Here is a 19,818-nt window from a genome sequence, read left to right as displayed (position 1 = left end):
TCTCCCAGCTAAAATGTTAATGTAGGTGAACCCAGCAGATGTAAGACACTCTAAGTGTCACTACAGTATCACTTTCAGGGAAAACATATGATTTTCACAGAATATCCTGATTTGGAAGGGAACCACAAGGATCATCAAAATCCAACTCCAGGCCCTGCACAGGATACCCTAAGAATCACAGCATGTGCCTGAGAGAATTGTCCAAACACTTCTTGAACTCTGTCAGGCTTGGTGCTCTGACCACTGCTCTGGGGAGCCTGTTCCACTGTCCAAACATTCACTAGAATATAGACCTTTTTCTCATATCCATGCTAAACCTCACCTGACACAGCTTCAGGCCGTGCACTCGGGTGCTGTCACTGGTCACCAGAGAGAAGAGATCAGTGGCTGCCCCTCTTCCCCTTGTGGGGATGTTGAAGACTGCAGTGAGGTCTCCCCTGAGTCTCCTCCAGGCTGAACAGACCAAGTGAGCTCAGCCACTCCTCATACAGCTTCCTCTCAAAGCCCTTCACCATCCCTGTGGCTCTCCTTTGGATGCTGTCTAATAGCTTAATGTCTCTTTTACAGTGTGACGACCAAAACTGCACACAGGACTTGAGGTGAAAACAAAATCTATTGCAGACGGAATAGTCTGTGTTGGAGTTTAGTACTTTGTAAGAGCTTAATGCTTTTCAAAATGTTGCTGCTTATGTTTTTTAGTTCAACAATTAAGATAGTTGTACCAAGAAATACCATTCTGTATTTATTTCAGTGTTTTTGAATATATTTCTATTTCTGCTCTTCATAAATATCCACAAGTAATATCAAAGGAAATCTATAATATGAAACCAGGGGATATTTTATGCTTCAAGAAACATGTGAAAATAATCCTATAACCACCTGTGCCTTATTTTCCTGTGCAAAACTTCTGCTCTGTTAGACTATAACAAGCAGAACACAGATATCATGCCTGAAAGCAGTTTTTTCCCCTGTGAAGGTGCAAGGAGATGACCCAGGACTTTTTCTTCAATGTTTTGAAATGAGGTATCATTTGCATAACTAAAATATTTCTGCCTAAATACTGTTCTGAAAAAGCATTTTGGACGACATTGAGAAAGTTCTTCAATATTTTATCTCTGGGAATGAAATTCTGACTCCACCAAAGTCAAACCTTACACTCGCAATATCAAGGTTGAAGATGAACTATTATTTTTCAAAAGTTCATATTAGAAGAGAAACATATATTTCCCATATATATGCTAAGGATCTATCTGTAACATGCTCCTGGAATGCTTAAAAATACTAAATCATGTTCTTGACCAAATGCAAATCTTGTCATAACTGAATGACTACTCTTTCTATTGCAAAACAAAAAAACCTGAGCATATAAAGTCTATTATATCTTGCCCATGGAAACACATATCTCTAAACATATTCACAGTCTATGAGTAATATTCAGATGTAATATAAAAACCCCCAGCGATCAGCAATGATATATTTCTTCAAAACATGTAACAACATGGAATGGTAGAACCAGAAAATCTTTCTCCAACACCAATTTCTCTTCAGCAATAACCTTGCAATTTACCTACAACTCTGAGGTGTATGCCACTGAGTGTTTAAATTTTGATGAAGTTATTGTTCCTGGAAAGGAAAAATTCACCTGAGAACTTTTCTCTCACACTTCATTTTTATGTCAGAATCCACTCAATTTTGAGGGAGAAAAAGAATTGTCATTCAAGTAAAAGAGACAAAAAGCCAAGGTAGGCTTTAGTGCTAATAGTTCTAACTGGAGGAGCCACATGGTACTGGAGTACAAGAGGGGCTAACAAGAGGTGTGTGTACATTCCATAAAAGTGTTTGAGAAGCAGTAAGTATTCCAGCCTTTACAGTCCAACTAGGACATTCCTACATAATACAATTTTATTGCAGAATATGAATCAGACATTCAAGTACAAACAGAGAGCAATGAACCACATTAAAAAGGGAAATGTATAGTTATGCACTAGCAATCTTTAACAATCTCAATAAATTATGTCTATTAAAGTATATTACGCTCTAAATAATTATCATATTTGGAGCTATATGCCAGGAAGCGAAGAACACCATAGCTAAAATTGTTTCAGTTCACCTGTTTGTTTTTTTATTTTTAGAGTATACATAAGTATAGCAGTAAAAAGCATGAAAATTTAAGATTTCTAAGATTAATCTAGTTGCTCCTTATTTTATGGTGGCTTTACAAACAATCTGTCTACAAAGAGATTGTTTATATATTAAAATAAGAAAGAAACATCTTAATATTTCCTTGGTGGGCTTTTTGTGCCACTAAATTCTGAAAGCCTGTGGCATTTTAAAACAACTCAAATGATGCCAGAAAAAAACCCAAACCAACAAACACAACAAACTTCTTACTGAAGTACAGAGCTATACTTCTGTTGTATTGTTGTGGAGGTTGTTGATGACTTTACACAATCATATCTTTCATTTCTGAGCATTACAGATTTTGACAGGACTTGTTGATGTTTTGTCTGGAATAAATATGAATTTATGGTTTAAAATATGCTTATCACAATAAGCAAACACATCCACAGTGAAATTTCCATGTCGTGATATAAGTTTGACACAATGGTAAGTCAACTCCCTGTCTGAGGGGTTATTATTATTTTAACATCTTCAGCGAGAATGTCAATTTTTCCATAAGGAAATCATGCAGTTATGAAATGTCAAGACTTCAAGTTTCATCTAAATTATGATAATTTCTCTTCCACCCAGTCTCGAAATAGGTTATTTTTTCTAGACAGGCAGTTGTGTTGCAAATGTCATTTGACTTGCTTTTTGCCTAAAAAAAAAAAATTAAAAAAATCCCCAAACCCAACTCCTCAACAAATAAACAAACAAAAACCCCCAACGTTCCAAACAGATAAGAAAATCCTTGAACAAACCAAAACGACTTTTAGGGATTATGTGATATAAGACAAACCACTGTTCATAGCACATGAAACCTGGAGCAAGGGCCAGCTCAAACTAACTTTTGGTTTCATGGGAAGGGGCTGGGAAAGCAAGAGTGGCACATCAGTTGGAATGTGCTGAAAACAAAAACCCCTACAGAAACTGGGGGAAGAGGAACTATAGCATGGTGACTGCAAGAAAGATGGAGATTTTTTTATCAGAGATAGATAGAAAAGAAAATCTGAACTATGGAGCTGATAAACTGCCTTCTGGTATTTGTCCTTGAGGGGTTCAAAGAAATGGTATATTCTCTCTGCATCTTCTGCCTAAATAAACAAATCTGTATTAATAAAATACCCAGATGTTATCTTCTAACACAAGACTATCTTCCTGATTTTGAATATTATTTAAGTAGTCACACAGAAGGGAAAATATGTTTTAGCATGCAATTACTGAATAATTTAGGTTGCAGTGACCTCTGGAGGTTATTAGGTTCTACTTTCTTATCACAGCAGGGAAAATTTAGATCAGGCAACTAATCATCTGTACTGTACTGTGTCATATTAAATAATTTTCCTAATATATAATTGGAATTTTACATGTTATAGATTGTGTGTCTTGCTTCTCATCCTGTTACTGAGCCCTTCTAGGATCAGTCTATATCTTCTATCAGGATATATTTGAAGACAGCAACTAGATCTCCCCTTAGCCTTCTCTTTTTAGGATTGAACAAAACCAGCTCTCTCAGCCTCTTCTTGTACTTCTTGTGCTGTTCCGCCTTGACATCCTCAGACCTTTCTGATGGGTCCGCTCCAGCAAAGTCCAACATTGTCTTTTTTCATCTGCAGAGCCCCAGACAAGGCATAGGGCTCCAGATACAGTCTCCTAAGCATTGGCTAGAGGAGAATAATTAATTCTAGCCTGCTCGTTAAATTCTTGCCAATACAGCCCAGAATGCACCTGGAAAATATGTCACCACAAGGACACCCTGCTGACTCATGTTTAGCTTGTGGACCACCTGAGTGCCCAAGATCTTTTCTGCAGAGCTGCTCTATGCCCCAGTCTATATGGTGGTATGGGTAGGTGTTGGATTTTCCTACACACTTTTCAGGTGTAGGATTTTTCATCTCCTTTTGTTGAACTTGAGATTATTGTCTGCCCACTTTCTCATTTGAGATCCCTCTGAACAGCAGCTCTGCGCTCCAAAGTACTGAATGCTCTACCCAGTTTGGTTCAGTAGCAAAGTGAAAAATGCCTCTTGTAACCAATTTCCACATGGACTTAGTAGCTTTGATCCCAACTTTTTCAGCCCCAGGCTTCTGAAAGTTTTCCATCAAGCTTCTTATTTATGTATTTCACCCACATCTCCTCAATTTGCCCATAAGTATGCTATGGAAGAATATGTCAAAATCCTTGAAGAAATCAAAGTCAGCATCCAGAGCTCTCCCCTTGTATAGCGCCAGTAATCTCTTCAGCAGAAGGCAATCATGTTGGCCAAGCACAATTGTGCTTGGGAAATTTGTTCTGAGTTTTCCACTTATCCTTGCTCTTTTGAGCCTGGCTACAGCTTCAGTAACTGGATACTGCACATGACCAGGAACTACTTCTAAATTGTTTCCTTCAAGCAAAATGGTATATGGAGCTACTTTTTTCCCTTTCTTTTTTTTTTTACTATCTTTTTTAAAAAATAAAATCTGAACATTAATGGAGTGAAAAGCTCACTATCTTGTTAGAGCTTTGTGTTACCAATAATGTGAAAAAGTTCAGCTTAAACTTTTCTCTGTCCTCAAGCACTCTTAGCATTGCTATCCTAGGAATGATTCTTTTTCTATGAAAGTCATTATTTCTGAGACCCATTTAGCATTTTCTATCTCCAGTGAAAGGAAGGTGTATCAGGCAAACCCTACCAGCTTGCACTCTAAATCAAAAGGCAAGGTAGGACATATTATTATGAACATGCATTGAGCCTGAAGGGTCCTGAAAAGTACAACTCAGATTTTTCTTTTTCCTTCCAATTAAATTTGTGTGCTTCCTGTCTATCTGGCAATAGTGCATATTTTATCTGACAGCGGGTTTTTTTGAGAAAACCACAGGGAAATCCCAGGCTGGAATTTTGATTTCTTCTGTTTGTAATGGACTCTGGTAAACTACCCTGCCATATAATTAATTAAGCTGTCAATAAATATTGCAGCCACTAGAGAAAGATATTCTGTCAGTACTTTCCCCAGATGAAAGGCATATTAGAAACATTTCCACATCTGTCTGAAAAAGGTGAAAATTGGAAATAACTATTTCAGCACTTTGCCCTCCTGCATGATTATTGACAATTAAAGCTCTTCATTTTTTCTAAACCTACTTGAGACTTTTGGTATTGTCTCAGAGGCAGATCAGTAACTATGAAGAAAATTAAATTAATTGCTAGATAAAATTCATTCTGAACAGTATGAATTGCCTGAAAGCTATAGTGGGAAGGGGAAAATATTTTTATGGAAGTCTTGATCAAGGGTTTTGCATTTAGATTTGTTTTTACCTTGGAGAAAGGTCAGGAAAAGACCAGACAAGCTGAAACATAGCAATAAGAATGACATTACATACTGTATAGCCTTTAGCTCAATATCATGTGTTTCTATATTGAAGTGACCACCTTAGCAGCAATAAAAAAAGAACAAATCTGATTAAACAAACCAACAAACAAATAAAAGAATAAAGTAGGATAGATAAAATAAGAAAGATGAAGGTGGGAGCCTGATTCCTTATAAAAAATATATTGGTTGGAGGGGACCATGCAATCAAAATAAATCAAGATTTGTAGACGTCCTAAAAAGACAGAGCACATAAAAGGTAGCAAACAAAGTCCAAGCAGCATAGCAATTGACAGAACTGACAAAAGTAATTAACACATAATTGTCTGTCTTGGTAGTTCAACATTTGGAATATTGAACATAGGCTGTAGGGAGAAAATAAACAAAAAAGAGGCCTGCTGTTTAGCATTGTTAATTGTCCTGGTTTAACCCCAGCCAGCAGCCAAACGCCATGCAGACACTTGCTCACTCCCCCACCAGTGGGACTGGGGAGAAAATCAAAAGGGTAAAAGCTGGAAAACTCATGTATTGAGATAAAGAGAGTGTCATAGGCAAAGAAAAAGCCAAAAGCTATGCACACAAGCAAAGCAAAACAAGGAATTAAGTCACTGCTTTCCATGGGCAGGCAGGTGTTCAGCCATCTCCAGGAGAGCAGGGTCCCACTGCATGTAATGGTGACTTGGGAAGACAAACGCCATCACTCCAAGCATCCCCTGCTTCCTCCTTCTTTCCTCCGCTTTATAAGATGAGGATGATGTCATATGGTCTGGAATATCCCTTTGGTAACTTGGGGTCACCTGCCCTGGCTCTGTGTCATCCCAAATTCCTATGCATCCCTAACTAACGCAGTTTTGGGCTCGTTGCACGAGCTCTGGCGTGCCCTCGATCAGAGACAGTCTGGCTGCGTTACTTCTGCGCGTTGCAGAAGCGACTTCGGCATCAGGAAAAGAGCTGCTGGCTGGGCTAGCTAGCTGGCTTCTCAGCAGAGGGAACACGGCAGGAGCCGATGGGATCAGCTCACTTTAGCTCAGAGACAAAGGAAGAGAGAGGACGTTCTGGGCTGGCTCCTAGCAGGTTTATTGTCAGAAGTCTCGCAACCAGAACATGGCAATGATCTTAAGCTGGGACCCTGCCGAGAGGCTTTTTCCTCCGTTTTATAGGGGGCTTGAAAACTGCGGGGAAAGGGGAAAACAACCAGTGAGTTACAAGCCAGGGGGAGGATATAATTCAACAAGAACCAGTGGGGGAAACCGGGAGGCAGAAGATACAACAAAGAACCAATGACAAAAGGAGTAACCGAGAAATTTCCCGAACAAGAGGAAGCAGCTTGTACTCGGGCACAGCCCTGGGGGGATGCAACTTAAGTTTCTGAGCCGCCCCTCGACCCACCCTCCGAGTCTGTGTCTTGGGGAAACTCAATCCAGGGGAGGGGCTGGGATTGATTGGCATCTCGCTGCCGCAGCCCCGCAGTGGGCTGGGTCATAGCAACACCTGACTTCCTCACCAGTACAGCAGTACAAAAAGCAGAAGATGCTTTGTCTCTGTGTAAGCTCTGCTCAGCAATAACAAAAACGTCTCTATATTATCACTGTGTTCAGCACAACCATAAACAAAACACAGCCCCTTACAAGCCACTGTGAAGAAAATTAACTCTATCCCAGCCAAAACCAGCACAATGATAGACCTAATTTCTAAAAAAGTACACAGTACATAGTACAGTGTGTACTAGGACACATAATAAATACCTACATCTCAGAGATGCTGCTTTAACCTCTCTCTGCCCTAGAACTGACTCAAGAATCTCCTGCTGGAGTGAAATTGTCTTTAGACAATGTAACATAAATGAAACAAAACATCCAGTGTTATTACTGCAATGTTATTAAGAAAGGGTGAAATCAGTCTTGCTATTTCCAACACTTATGATGGGATGATGTTGTCTAACCTGTAACATCAACAGAGCCCATATAGACCCAAATATGTAGAATCAGTGCAATAGAAATATTTCATTTGTTTCTCTCATAAATATTAGAAGCATTAAAATTCTCTCATTTACACTGCTTAAAAATAAGATACTGAAAGTCTTTCCCTTGGTAGGCATTCCACATATATTGATGCATAATATATTTAGTCACTGCAAGATTACAAAGCCTTTCAAAGCGTCTAATTTAGCAACAGCAAAGGAAATTAGAAATAGATTTTTACATTAAGAATCTAAAGAAATCAGCAAGATACTTTAAGTGAATCCTTCTACAGGAACCTTATTGATTACCAGAAAGTCTTTGGCCATACCATTCTAAGAATCAGGCTAGTAATGCTTGAAGTGCATTTTCTGGCACATCTAAGCGTATTATGAAATTTGCTTGAGAAGGCACAAAATAAAAACGAACAACTCTTCCCTCCATGCACACAAACCCCACATAAAAGCCTGACTCAAAACAGATATTTAGATACTTCAAATGTTAAAATTAATTTACCTTTAGTTTTGCTTGTATTAAAATCTCCTCAGACTCACAGTTAACAATGCAAGCATCTAGCTCATGCACAGGAAAAGCAATATGAAGTCCAGTGTCAGGAAAGAAAAGGGAAAGGAGCCCATGTGTACTGCATGACCATGGTATTTGAAGCTAAAACATTTTTTGTACCTTCTTCTGTACTTTATTGGTTGAATTTACATTGAAGAAAGGAGGAAAAGTAAAAAAAAAAAAAAAAAAAAGACGACTTCTGAAGAGTTCAGAAAATAAAAAAGTTTAACTAGCTTTAGTTTATTGTAGTAGAATTTGGACAGAACACCATTATGGGCAACAAGTAGTCATTATTACTGTCTGCAAATTAATGTCACAGTGCATAGTAAATATGTAGTGAAGCAAATAAATTACTATAAATGATTGCTTGACCTGCCTTTTTTTCTCTACAGAGTTCTAATACATGAGTTTTACCCTTAGTTTGAGATTAGTCCATAAGAAGTACTAGCAATTTAATTTGAATCTTCTGTGGATTGTAAAGGAGTAAGGGAGATCATAAGGCAATAAAAATCATTCAGAGATAACAGAAATGCACCATATTAATTATTTTCTTAAACACACTCACTTTAGAGCTGATTTATTTGTTCAGTAATATCTTGCAAAATAAGGACTTATCATAAAGCTTGCATATTTTCAAAAGCTTAGTTAAAACAGCAACACAGTTTAGAATTTGCTGCATGCACAATGCACAGAATGCTTCACTCTTAGAAAATATCAGCCCTGAAGTTCAATGGAAAATGGGTCAGTGCGTGAGTATGTATCACACAAGCCAAAAAAGCTGACAGATCATTTTGGCTAATAGATGCTCTTACAGACCACATGACCAATGAGGGCAGAACAACATTCCTGTTTATAATCATCTGATAAGGCATTTTTTCGGAATATGGAACAATGCCTAGCTGTTCTTTGACTTAGAATAAACCAGGTTCTGGTTTTCTTCAGAAAAAATTGGTTCCTATAATCAGTATTTAAAGAAAACAGCCACAGGGCTTGTAAATTTGGAAAAAACTGACAAAAGCATCTGCTGTGTTCTGTTGTATCTCATAATGTAAGGTCTAATTTGTTTGGGGTATGCTAACTCACTAGCAGAAAAAAAGGAGCGAGTTAATTTGATGCAGGACTTTAAAGCACTTCCAAGTGTGTGTATGGAGCCCTGCTTTGAAGTTCAAAAAATGCAATAATAATTTAAAATCACAACAATCCAAACTACTCTTCAGTTCAAATTTTGAATGTAAGATATCATATCTCTGAGTTATTTTTACTATTCCATAAATGCCCCAACAAATATTCCTGTATATTAAATGAAACATAAATAAAATCAATAGATTTTTACATTATTAATTTAAAATACTTATCAAAAATTGAGAGTCAATTCTATAAATAACCAGGGCAGAGAGTTCATATTCCTTAACTTATGAATTATATATGTACCACTGTAGAGCTTAGAGGAGAAATATAGAGTGGACAACACAAGTATCATTATTTTCAAGACTAAGCTACTGAGAAAACCCGAGAGACTGACATCCATGAATATCTCTAACACATCCTCGTAACAATATCACATTTTGTTGGGTTAGCCCTCACATGTTGCGGTGGCTAAGTCCACTTTACACCCCTCAAGTTGCCTTAAAAGTGGTCTCTCCTTACAACACTGTGCTAGAAAGTTCTCCCTTTGTCTAGATTCTGCTGGTCACTGGCCTTCTCCCCTTCCCATCCCTTTTCCCATTGGCCCCTGTTATGTCATTCAACCTTGCCTCTGCCCCCTAGCCCTCAGACTATTGGTTTTGGATGCTCTGCCCGCCTTTGGAAGTTTTCCAGGGTAAAACGGGAACGGGCTTTCGGTTGTTGTTCTTTCTTGCCTCTGTTGCCTTCGGGGTGTTGCCATTAAACACCTCGGAATTGCGTGCAGAGAGCCCCTCTCGCCTCTCTGTCTCCGGTTCGTGCTTAGACCGTGTGTGTGAGCGGCTGTTCGCCACCACCTGTGAAGGTGAGATCGTGTGCACGCGTAGGTGCTGGCAGAGTGCTGCCTGAGCGGTCCACGAGGGACCCTGTAGGGACAAACGTGGCACTGATCCACCGAAGCCCTCACTTCTTTACTCACACTTTGTGGATAACAACAAAGACTTGATTTGATATCTTCAGAAGAAATACTATGAAGTAGGTGGCATCTTGCACCTTTCATGCCTGAACCCTTCAATGCAATATTCACAGAATAGACATAATAAAGGATAAAGCTGTACGCTGGAAAAGGCTGAAGGGGGTTTGCTCTCATTGTCTTCCGGTGTACCATTTTTAAAGGTGTGGAAAGCAAGAAACCAGAATTTCTAGCTCGTAATACCTCTCCCTCTGTTTTCAATGGGAGTTTATAGGCTGAATACTGTGGTCCTCGATGGAAGCACGAACATAAGAAGCACATCAAGGTCTGGCACAATTTAGAGGGGTTTGAAGAAATCTCTTCCATATGCTTTACTCTTCTGTCTTCAGAAAGTACTAAGGGGTCACTGGAATGCAGTTTAATAAGACCCCTAATTACCATGAGTAATATGGACAATTTATTTTCCTCTGTCTCTTCTCCTATTTCTTATTCTCTTATCCAAAGCACTAAAATTCAACAGTGATTATAAACTTAACACTAACACATTGTAGCTGAAAGCAGCACAGACTTAAATAATGATAATTTACACACTAAATTAGGCAAAGAACAAAAAAAGAAACAAAAGCAAAACCAAAACATTAATGTCTATGTCATTCTGGCATGAAGATGGAAGGAGTCTGAGTTGGAATAATGTTTTATTTTGTCCTGGGGAAAATTAAGGTCAGCACATCAATGCTCAGTTTCTAAACTCCATACTACATCTCTGGCAAAAAAAAAATAAAGAAAAACTTTAAAACCAACATAATTAATTCTAACTACCAACATTTAAAAGCAATTGTGTTAAAGACTGCAAAGTGTTTATTTCTTTTGCTATGTATGTTAATAAAACAAAGCTTTCCTACACTGACATTGATAATCTGCAATTTATCTTCTTTTTATAGCTCTTTCAGAGACTTCTGTTTTGATCATGGGAGGAAATTTTTTTAAATGGCAGAAGTACAATGGGACTTTAGACAATTATATGACAAGGTTCATTAACTGTGCCAAACAAATGTTTACATACTACTCATTGAAGAAAGAAAATGCTAACTGCATGCTGCAAGAAATTAAAGAAAACAGTCTAACACAACTGCTAAAGGCTGCCAGAGTACAAGCTTCCCAGCTATCACAACTATTTCTGGAGTATCAGACCTTATGCAAGGTCACAATGTTCAACTCATTTCACACTCGCTTCAATGGTAGACTTCTTTACTCCTCCAAGAAATTGTCTTCAATATTTTCTCATAATAAGTAATACGTGTCTCTTAAGTCTGAAGTTGAAATGGAAATTGTATTTAGAATAAGCCTGAGTGAACAAGTGAAACCATCACACTCAGTTTTGACACATGGAGAATTTTATTTAGGAATTGTTCAAATCTTTAAGGCCTATAATGTTAAATGGATATTTATGATGTCTTTAAATGTCAGGAATATTCAGTCAAGTCAGATGCTGGTGTCTGAAGGTGCTACCTATCAGATTTAAAAGTCTACAGAGAAAAACAAGCAAAATATCTCAGCCTCAGTTTTAGTCCCTTTTTAGATTTATCATGCTTCCAATTATTTTTGGATCCCATAGATTTCATTTTGGGGAACAACAGGAAAAGAGGTAATAATCAGACTCTAATTAAAATGCTGGGAGCACAAAGAGCAACAGTAACTTAAAAAAGCCATTCCTGTATGAAAACTTTCATACTGTCAGAGGTGGTCTTCAAAGACTTCAAGCCCGAATTCAGAAAAGTAGATCTACAAAAGAGAACTACAAAGCTATTGTCATTTGGTTCTGAATGACTGAAATTGCAAAGAACATTTTCTTTGGTCAGCTCAGAGGAGAGAAAAAGGAAAGAAAACAAACACAATATTCAGAGTAGGAATAAGGAAAAAGTACAGCGGTGCATGAAGCTCTTGTGGAATCACCAGTGAAATACTCCATACTGTTCTGAGTTCATAGGGAGCTCAAGCTGGGACAGGAGAAGGGAGGGAAAGCAGGGTGCAGACAACCTAATTTACAAGAGGTTTAATCTCTATCTAGATGGACAGAACCTGCAGATGAGATAATAATCCTTGCTGAGATTTTCATTCAGAAACATTTACAGTATTGCAATACAAATATAAAATGTTAACAGTTTGAATTAACAAACCTTTGGACAGCTAGTTTTTTAATAATAAAACATTTTCTGCATTATACTTCTCATACCTTAACTAAAACCTCACATCTGTAAATTCCTGTTCCATTACAGGGACTTAATTACACAGAAAACATGACTACAGTGAGTGCTGTAGCAGAACATTTTCTTCAACCCGTGTTTTGCAGTCACACATCAAGATATTAAGAATATTGAATAGAATGAAACTTTCACATTATGGTAGCCACTTGACCATTAAATGTGTTTTAAAGGCCCTCTCCAGCATGCAAATTAAGCAAAAATAATACTATTGAGCAGCATAGCCTTTTCTTGAGACAATTTCAAGAAACAGGCAGGCTCTTAAAATGAATTAAACCAACTTTATATACTGAATTAAAGAAACTAAATTTTACACATAAAAAAGGGAAAAAAATGCCAAGCAAAAACATAAATGCTTTTGAAAGCATAAGAAGCTTTTCTGTAACTTCCAGAGTTCAAGCCACAGCTGACCCTATAGCTTTCAGAAACATTGGAGAACCACTTCTGAGCTATGAGACACCTTTACAGTGAAAAGGAAGGCAGGAATATTATTCTACCATGCAATAAAACATTTTCTTACAAATTCCAAAGTGATGTCCTTTTATTGAGAGAAAAAAGTCTTATTCCAAAAAGAAAGTATGGACTCTTTAAGAGTTGAACACTGAAAATTAACAGGGTTAAGAGAAGAGGTATTTCTTTAAGTTGAAAAAACCAGCAACAAGAATATCCAATGGATCCCCAAGCTCTAAATTACATTTTTTATAGCACACAATGCCATATGTTTTAGAAGAGAATGATAGTGATTAGCTTAAAAAAAATATTGTTAATTAGCTAAGTAAAACTGAAATAGAGTCAAGACACTTCAACAGAAGTCATCTGCCTGAGAACTCAATGATACCAAATTGAAAAACCAATTGAAAAGACAAAATATAAATAAATCAAGTTTCAACATGTAAGACTAAGGGACTTTTCAGGTGTTTTCTAACTATAACAGGGAGCTAATGGCACTTGTTGTGTGTACTTGCTGTACTTTGATAACTGTATCCTCTTTCATCTAAAATTTATCTAGAATTCACTGTATTTTGCACAACTTTTACTTGAGACTACAACCTCAATACTCCAGTGGTTCTGGAGGTCTATTACACCCTTTTGCTAATGTTTCAGCAGTATTCCTTAGCACAAAAAAAAACCTCTCAAAGGTGTTCCTCCCCATCTACCATCCTTTTTTTTCGGAACAAGTATATCCTCACCAGATATTTACGTTGGTACATTCTTTAAGGCATGAAAGTCATTGTGGCTCACCTCTATTGGATTTAATTAATAGCTGGAAAATCATGCACAAAATTAGTTGTGATTCAGTATTGAAACATATCTGTATCTCTAAGTTTGGTTGCTTGGAAATTATTAGTCCTTCCGTCCCAATGACAAGTAAGTTCAATCAGACAGGATTTGTGAAAAGGGATAAAGAGAATAAGACCACATCAAGCAGAAAAACTCAAATATGATTAGCTGATAGAATCATTCCCTAATAACCCTGACCTTCACTCTCCTGTTGTGCATGACTGGAGAAGTAGACACACAGGGCTCCTTCCCACTACCAAGTTCTTGCCCACTTAAATATTTATTGCCCATATTCTGACAGCCCAGTTGCAGAGAACCTACTATAACTGGCTTTTCCTTGAAGGCTGTATGGTTTCGGGAATTTTACTACCATGCTGAAGGTCAAAAGAAAGCTCTGCAGAGGAACTTTTAACCCAGATGGCCATTAAGGGTGGCTCACACATGCACAGGATTGTGTCATTCCTGATTTGCCCGTTATGATCTGCCATGTGTTATGATCTTTTTGTTGGCTACCCCTCTGGCTGTTTGTTCTGTCTCAAACATTATATCAGTTTATTTTTTGTTTCTTTTTCTCCCTCTAAGCATAAAAAGTCAGTGGCATCTAGTAACTCATGCTGCATTCTCACTAGGATTTTTCTTTTGATCGTATGTTGGTCACTTACTTTTTGCTCACATCCTAATCCATTTTAAGAATCTAGAGGCTTTTATTTTATAGCAAGACTAGACCCCAAACCCAACACCAGAACCAAAAACCCTCCCCTGTAACACAAAACAAACAAAACTCAACACCTATTTTATAAATGGTTGGGAGTTTCATACTCAGTTTCTTTCTAGTTAATTTCAGATTTTGATCCCTGGAAGTTGTTTCCGTTTATTGAAGTTCATTTTTTTTCTAGGGATGGGAAACCTTTGCGTATCTTTTCATTGAAGTATATATTTTTCTATTAAAAAATGAGAAAGCTTCTATTTCCAAAAGTGGAAATTTTCTATTACACGAGGAAAGCCACGCATCCTCTATTTTCTCTCAGAGACAATCTGGCACTCTATATCTGTACAATAAATGAGATTTGCAAAACATGTGTCCCTTCAAAATCTTGGGCAGCCCTGAGACTGGTATACAGGCAAATAAACAGCAAATCACACTTACCTACAGAGAACCACAGCATCAACTGAACTAATCCATTCGCCGTTTATTTTCAGTACTATCACATCTGTTTGGACAGTACTTAGAGAAGTCTAGCTTCTCAGAATCACAGCTCCCTCAGCAGCTCCTTCTAATTCTTGCTTTCTAGACCCTTCACCAGCTTTTCTGCCTTCTCTGGACTCGCTCCAGTACCTCAATGTTCTTTTTGAAGTGAAGGGTCCAGAGCTTATCGCGATACTCGAGGTGTGACACCACTGGTGCAGAATACTGGGGCGTGATCACTGCCCTGCTCCTGCTGGCCACACTATTCCTGATACAGGCCAGGATGCCATTGGCCTTGATGGCCACCTGGGCACGCTGCTGGATCATGTTCAGTAGGCTGTCAACCAACACTTGCAGGTCCCTTTCCACTGGGCCGTTTTCCAGTCATTCCTGCCTCAGCCTGTAGTGCTGCAGGGGGTGGTTGTGACCCAAGTGCAGGACCTGAACCTTCGCCTTATTGAACCTCATACCATTGTCCTCAGCCCATTGATCCAGGTTGTCAACATCTCAAATTTAATTCGCTAAAGGCAAATATTCCCTGCCCCCTCTGCTCCCAAAATTCTAAGTATATGAAAAAAACCGAAGAGAAAGCCAGAACATCTGCTTTAAGTGGGGAATTACCATCATAGTTATAGATTGTCATATAGAGAGAAATTCAGGAACAGAGATTTATTCAGGAAGATCTTTCTCTATTCCTTTTTACTTTTTCCTCCCCCAAAAGCTAAGCTGTTCCCCACAATAAAAAATAACAGAAATCAGGACTAAGAGAACAAAACTCACCCAGAAGCTGTATCTATATTGCCCATTAATTTAATTCAAACTTCAAAATTTTGTAGCCTACAATAAAGTGGTACAGTTTAAACAAAATTAGATTGGTGTCTAAACACTGAATCATTTATGAGCACATTACATAAATATATTTACATTTTGTGCTACATTTTTTGCATTTGGCCTAAAATGCATCTCTGGAGTTTGAAACTTTAAATTATCCTTTCTTTAAATCAAGGTCTTTGGATAATTAAAGTTACTTTTACATAAAACAAAAATTCTGAAATCTTTCTAACTTATTTCTGGATGTAATTGCAATTTTTGTGGTTTTATTTTATTGCTTTGCTTTGAAATAAATAGCAAAAAAATTGGCAAAGAAAACCATTTAACATTTAATCTTTATGCCTATTTTTCCTTCATGCAAACTTTTGATTAAGTACCTTCAGATAGATTTAACTCTGTAAATTTAAATGAATATGTTTTATTCAGAACTACCTAAATACATGGAGAGGAATATTAATAAAATATGATATTCTCTATCCACTTGTCATTTGTGCCTGAGCACATATAGATAGAGGTTCTTGGAAAATTATGCTTGGTTTGCACAGTAGAATTACTGTAGATCTTCGAAGTTTACATTTTTTATATATATTTATATATATATATATACACTCACACATTTATTTATTTATTAATAAAGGAATATCTTAATTACAAGGAAGTAAATGTAGTTGTATACAGAACACTATCTTGAGTTTTAAGACAAGTCAACAGATAATTCAAATACACAAATAAGAGTACACTAGGGGTTTTTTGCAACTGATATAAATATCAGTTATTTAGTTTCAAGTGCTGATGGACATTAGAAAAAAGTAGATGAAAAGTCTAGTCCATGATATGAGCTGGATGTATGCTGACAATGTAATTGACAGTTGATATGTAACATCAACAGGAGCAATTTCATGGACATTTTAATGAAAAGAAGGAAGTGGATGTGAAAGCTACATAGACAAAACACAGACAAAGTTCAGATACGCAGAGAGAAAGATCATAAACAACAATTGTCCTAAGAGCCTGTGGTGGACTTCTGAGCTCTCTCAGAAGTTCTCATGTCCAGATCATTTTATATAGAGGGCTCCCTATAAGAGAAAAGTTCTGAAAGCACTGTTTTATTAGACTATAAATCAAGACAGCAAATTTTAACAAAAAAAGTTCATAGTGATTTGGGCAACCACAATGTGGATAAAAGGGTTTATACCCAACTCACCCATTGCCTCATATGTCTTTGCAAGTGTATCTTGCTTCCAGGCTTGGTTTGAGTTGGTTTGAGTCACTCAGTAACCTTCTGTGCTGCAGCAAAGTCTGCACAGCTCAGAAGGTGAGTTTTTAGAAGCTCTTCCTTCTGAATCAAAATTGACATCTCCCTTCTCCTCTCAGCAGTCTTGCAGTCTCGCTGTTTAAACTGCCTTTCCTCTAGCTCTTCCCAACATTCCTTGCAGTTTCTTTTCTCTTCTGTATTTGACCAGGATCAGTAGTCACAGATGGCAAGATCAATCTCACTTTCAAGTGGTTCTGCCTGACACAGTATTTAAGGAATGAACATAATCTAAATATGTATAAAGAGGGAAAAGACACATATTACCTCTCCTGATGGCCTACTAAGTTGTACTTTTTATATTAAAATGGCATCATATAACAAGATAACAAATAATGATCAGATACTGCCATTCACCAATATCCATATTTTCCATAAACACCAAAGGAATTTCATTAACACTGGAGGATGGCATGCTTTTCCATGTGTAATCCCACCCACGACTGAACTGACAATCTCCTTAAATCAGTCTGCAACTCCTCCATACAACATTTTGAACACTCTTGTCAGGTCAGAAGCCATGGGTGATCTACTTAAAATCACTTTCCATCCCCCAAAAGATCTTCATGAACTCTTATATACCCCACTGACATTAAAGATCCTTTTGGAATTTCCCTCAGGTCTCTCATGTGGCCTCTTTGTCTCAAAGACAAGACTTTGTGTGATGTGAATGAACCTACACTCAGTGCCTCGGGAATGCCATGCAAAGCCAGACAGGCAATTTTGTGCCAAAATCTGTGTGATTCATTCTGTCACATTCCTAGTAGCCTAAAAAAATTTACATCATACCAAAGACAACAAAAAAAAGCTGAAAATTAATAATTTTCATGTGTAATAGAAACAGAACATAACATATAAAAACGGTCACCATTTTAGTTGCAAAATATGCAGATTCTGGAATCCTGTACCTAGTGAATATGAAGATTCAGGACAGTCAGGTGAGTCACTACTTTTGCAGATATTGTCTCCTATATGTTTCCTGATAACATTCCCAAGCACATGAACTCCAGATCTGATAGGGATTTAGGAGGAAATGAGGGATGGGTCAGATTACAAAGTCTGCCATACAACCACTGTAGTGAACAACTGACTCCTTGACTTCCTCACTAATGGCCACTTACACCACTTTGGAGAGACATATGAATTAACATTTCCCCCCATACAGACAATTGTTTTCTAATGTATTTCCTCTGTCTGCTTGGTCAGCTCTGAGCAGAGGCAGCTGCATAGGAACACCCAACACCTTTTGCGGAGCTGGAGGCAGAGGGGAACATGGCACAAACACATTAGTTGTGGCAAGCGCCTTCCAATCACCATTTTGATCTAGATTCAGCAGAGGATTGTGACTTAACTTTAATCCAGTTAAATGACCTACCACATTTAAAATAGGGCAAATTTCACAGTTAAAATAGTGATATCTTACATGGTTTACTGTAGTGGACAATGGTGAGCATCATTCCCTGCTGTGCTTTGGTTACTGTCAAAGCTACTCACTAACAATCCTAGTAGCCAAGAATGACTTTTCCTACTTATCACAGACACATCTGGCTTCCTGCAGCTCTTAACCTTTCTAAAACTAAATCACTAGAGAATTAATTGATTTATCATTGTCTGGGAAGAAACAAAATTGCTGGAAAGTGGAGAAGATGTCAATAACATTATCTAGGTTCAGACAGTGGTTTGGCATGGGATGTGAGCGGGAACATAAATTAATTTATGTGCATTCAGGTAAAACACAAAAGTATCTCATGGTGAAACTGTAAAGCTAATTAGTAAATTTCTGTAAGGATAGGATGCTACAGGACATTGTCAAGTTTTGATTTAAATTCATTTCCACTTGTTCTTGCTCTATCTTCCTCCTAAGCTGATTCTGATATTTCTTTTGGGAAAAGAATCCCTCAGAGAAAATTAAATGATAAGTTTATTATTAGTTATTCTGCTTTGAAAGTGTTTTCATTTGTTGGCTGTCCCTCTCTCTTTTAGTAAAATCTTCCAGAGCTCTGGCTACAGTGCAACCTGTCTGGTGAAGTGCTAGACCCAAAGTGCCCTGCTGTACAGCTTGTAGCTGCCTCTTTTAGCCACAATACCTCAACCTCTTGGTTAACTCAATAGATGCCTCCTCGTCCTTCAGTCTTTTCTCCATTTCTCCCTTCATTTTAAATGCTGTAGTTTTTCCCTAAGCCCTTGTATTGGGTACAGGTGCCCAGGCACTTGCAGGGCTGGGGAAGGCTGCCAGCGGTGGCCTCCCACATGGAACACAATCTGTTCCAACCCACCCACTTCCAGGACACTGTTGAACACCTCAGCCATGGGTGGGGTGCCTCTGAGAACATGTATTTAAGAAAGGGTAAATAATGCTGTGAAGCAGTTGAGAGAGAAGAGTGAGAAAAATGTGTGGGAAACAGTCCTGCAAATACCAAGGTGAGAGAAGAAGGAGGGAGAGAGGGTGCTCCAGGCACTGGAGCAGAGATTCCTCTGCAACACCCAGAGAGGACCATGATGAAGCAGATATTCTCACTGGGGAGGGTACTGCGCTGGAGGGGGTGTACGTGCCCTGAAGGAGGCTGCAGCCTGTGGAAGGGCCCTGTTGAAGTAGGGGAACAGCATGAGGAGGAAGGAGCAGAAGAGACAAGCTGTTATGGAGTAACTATAACCCCCATTTCCCATTGCCCTGCACCACAGTGGGGGATGATGTTTGGAGTAAGGAGTGAAAGGAGTGAAGGAGTTAAGTTGATGCTGGCAGGGAAGAGGGATGGAAGGAAGGTGTTTTAGTTTTTGTCTTCATTTCTCATTGTCCTATTCTATTCTTAATTGGCAATA

At 38.1% G+C, this 19,818-nt stretch overlaps 1 long non-coding RNA gene across 1 annotated transcript in view; it reads right to left on the bottom strand.

Annotated features, from left to right (window-relative positions):
- LOC116449433 overlaps positions 1-17,089 on the bottom strand; it is a 35,935-nt gene extending 18,846 nt beyond the window's left edge. The window contains exon 1 of the long non-coding RNA XR_004242382.1: positions 16,891-17,089. This is a non-coding gene — a long non-coding RNA (uncharacterized LOC116449433). The remainder of the gene's footprint in view (positions 1-16,890) is intronic.
- Positions 17,090-19,818: the final 2,729 nt, after the last annotated feature.

The sequence above is a fragment of the Corvus moneduloides genome, chromosome 1 (assembly GCF_009650955.1).
Source record: "Corvus moneduloides isolate bCorMon1 chromosome 1, bCorMon1.pri, whole genome shotgun sequence".
NCBI classification, from domain to species: Eukaryota; Metazoa; Chordata; class Aves; order Passeriformes; family Corvidae; genus Corvus; species Corvus moneduloides.
The sequence above is the reverse complement of the archived record's forward strand: the minus strand, read 5'-3'. Positions and strand labels throughout refer to the sequence as shown.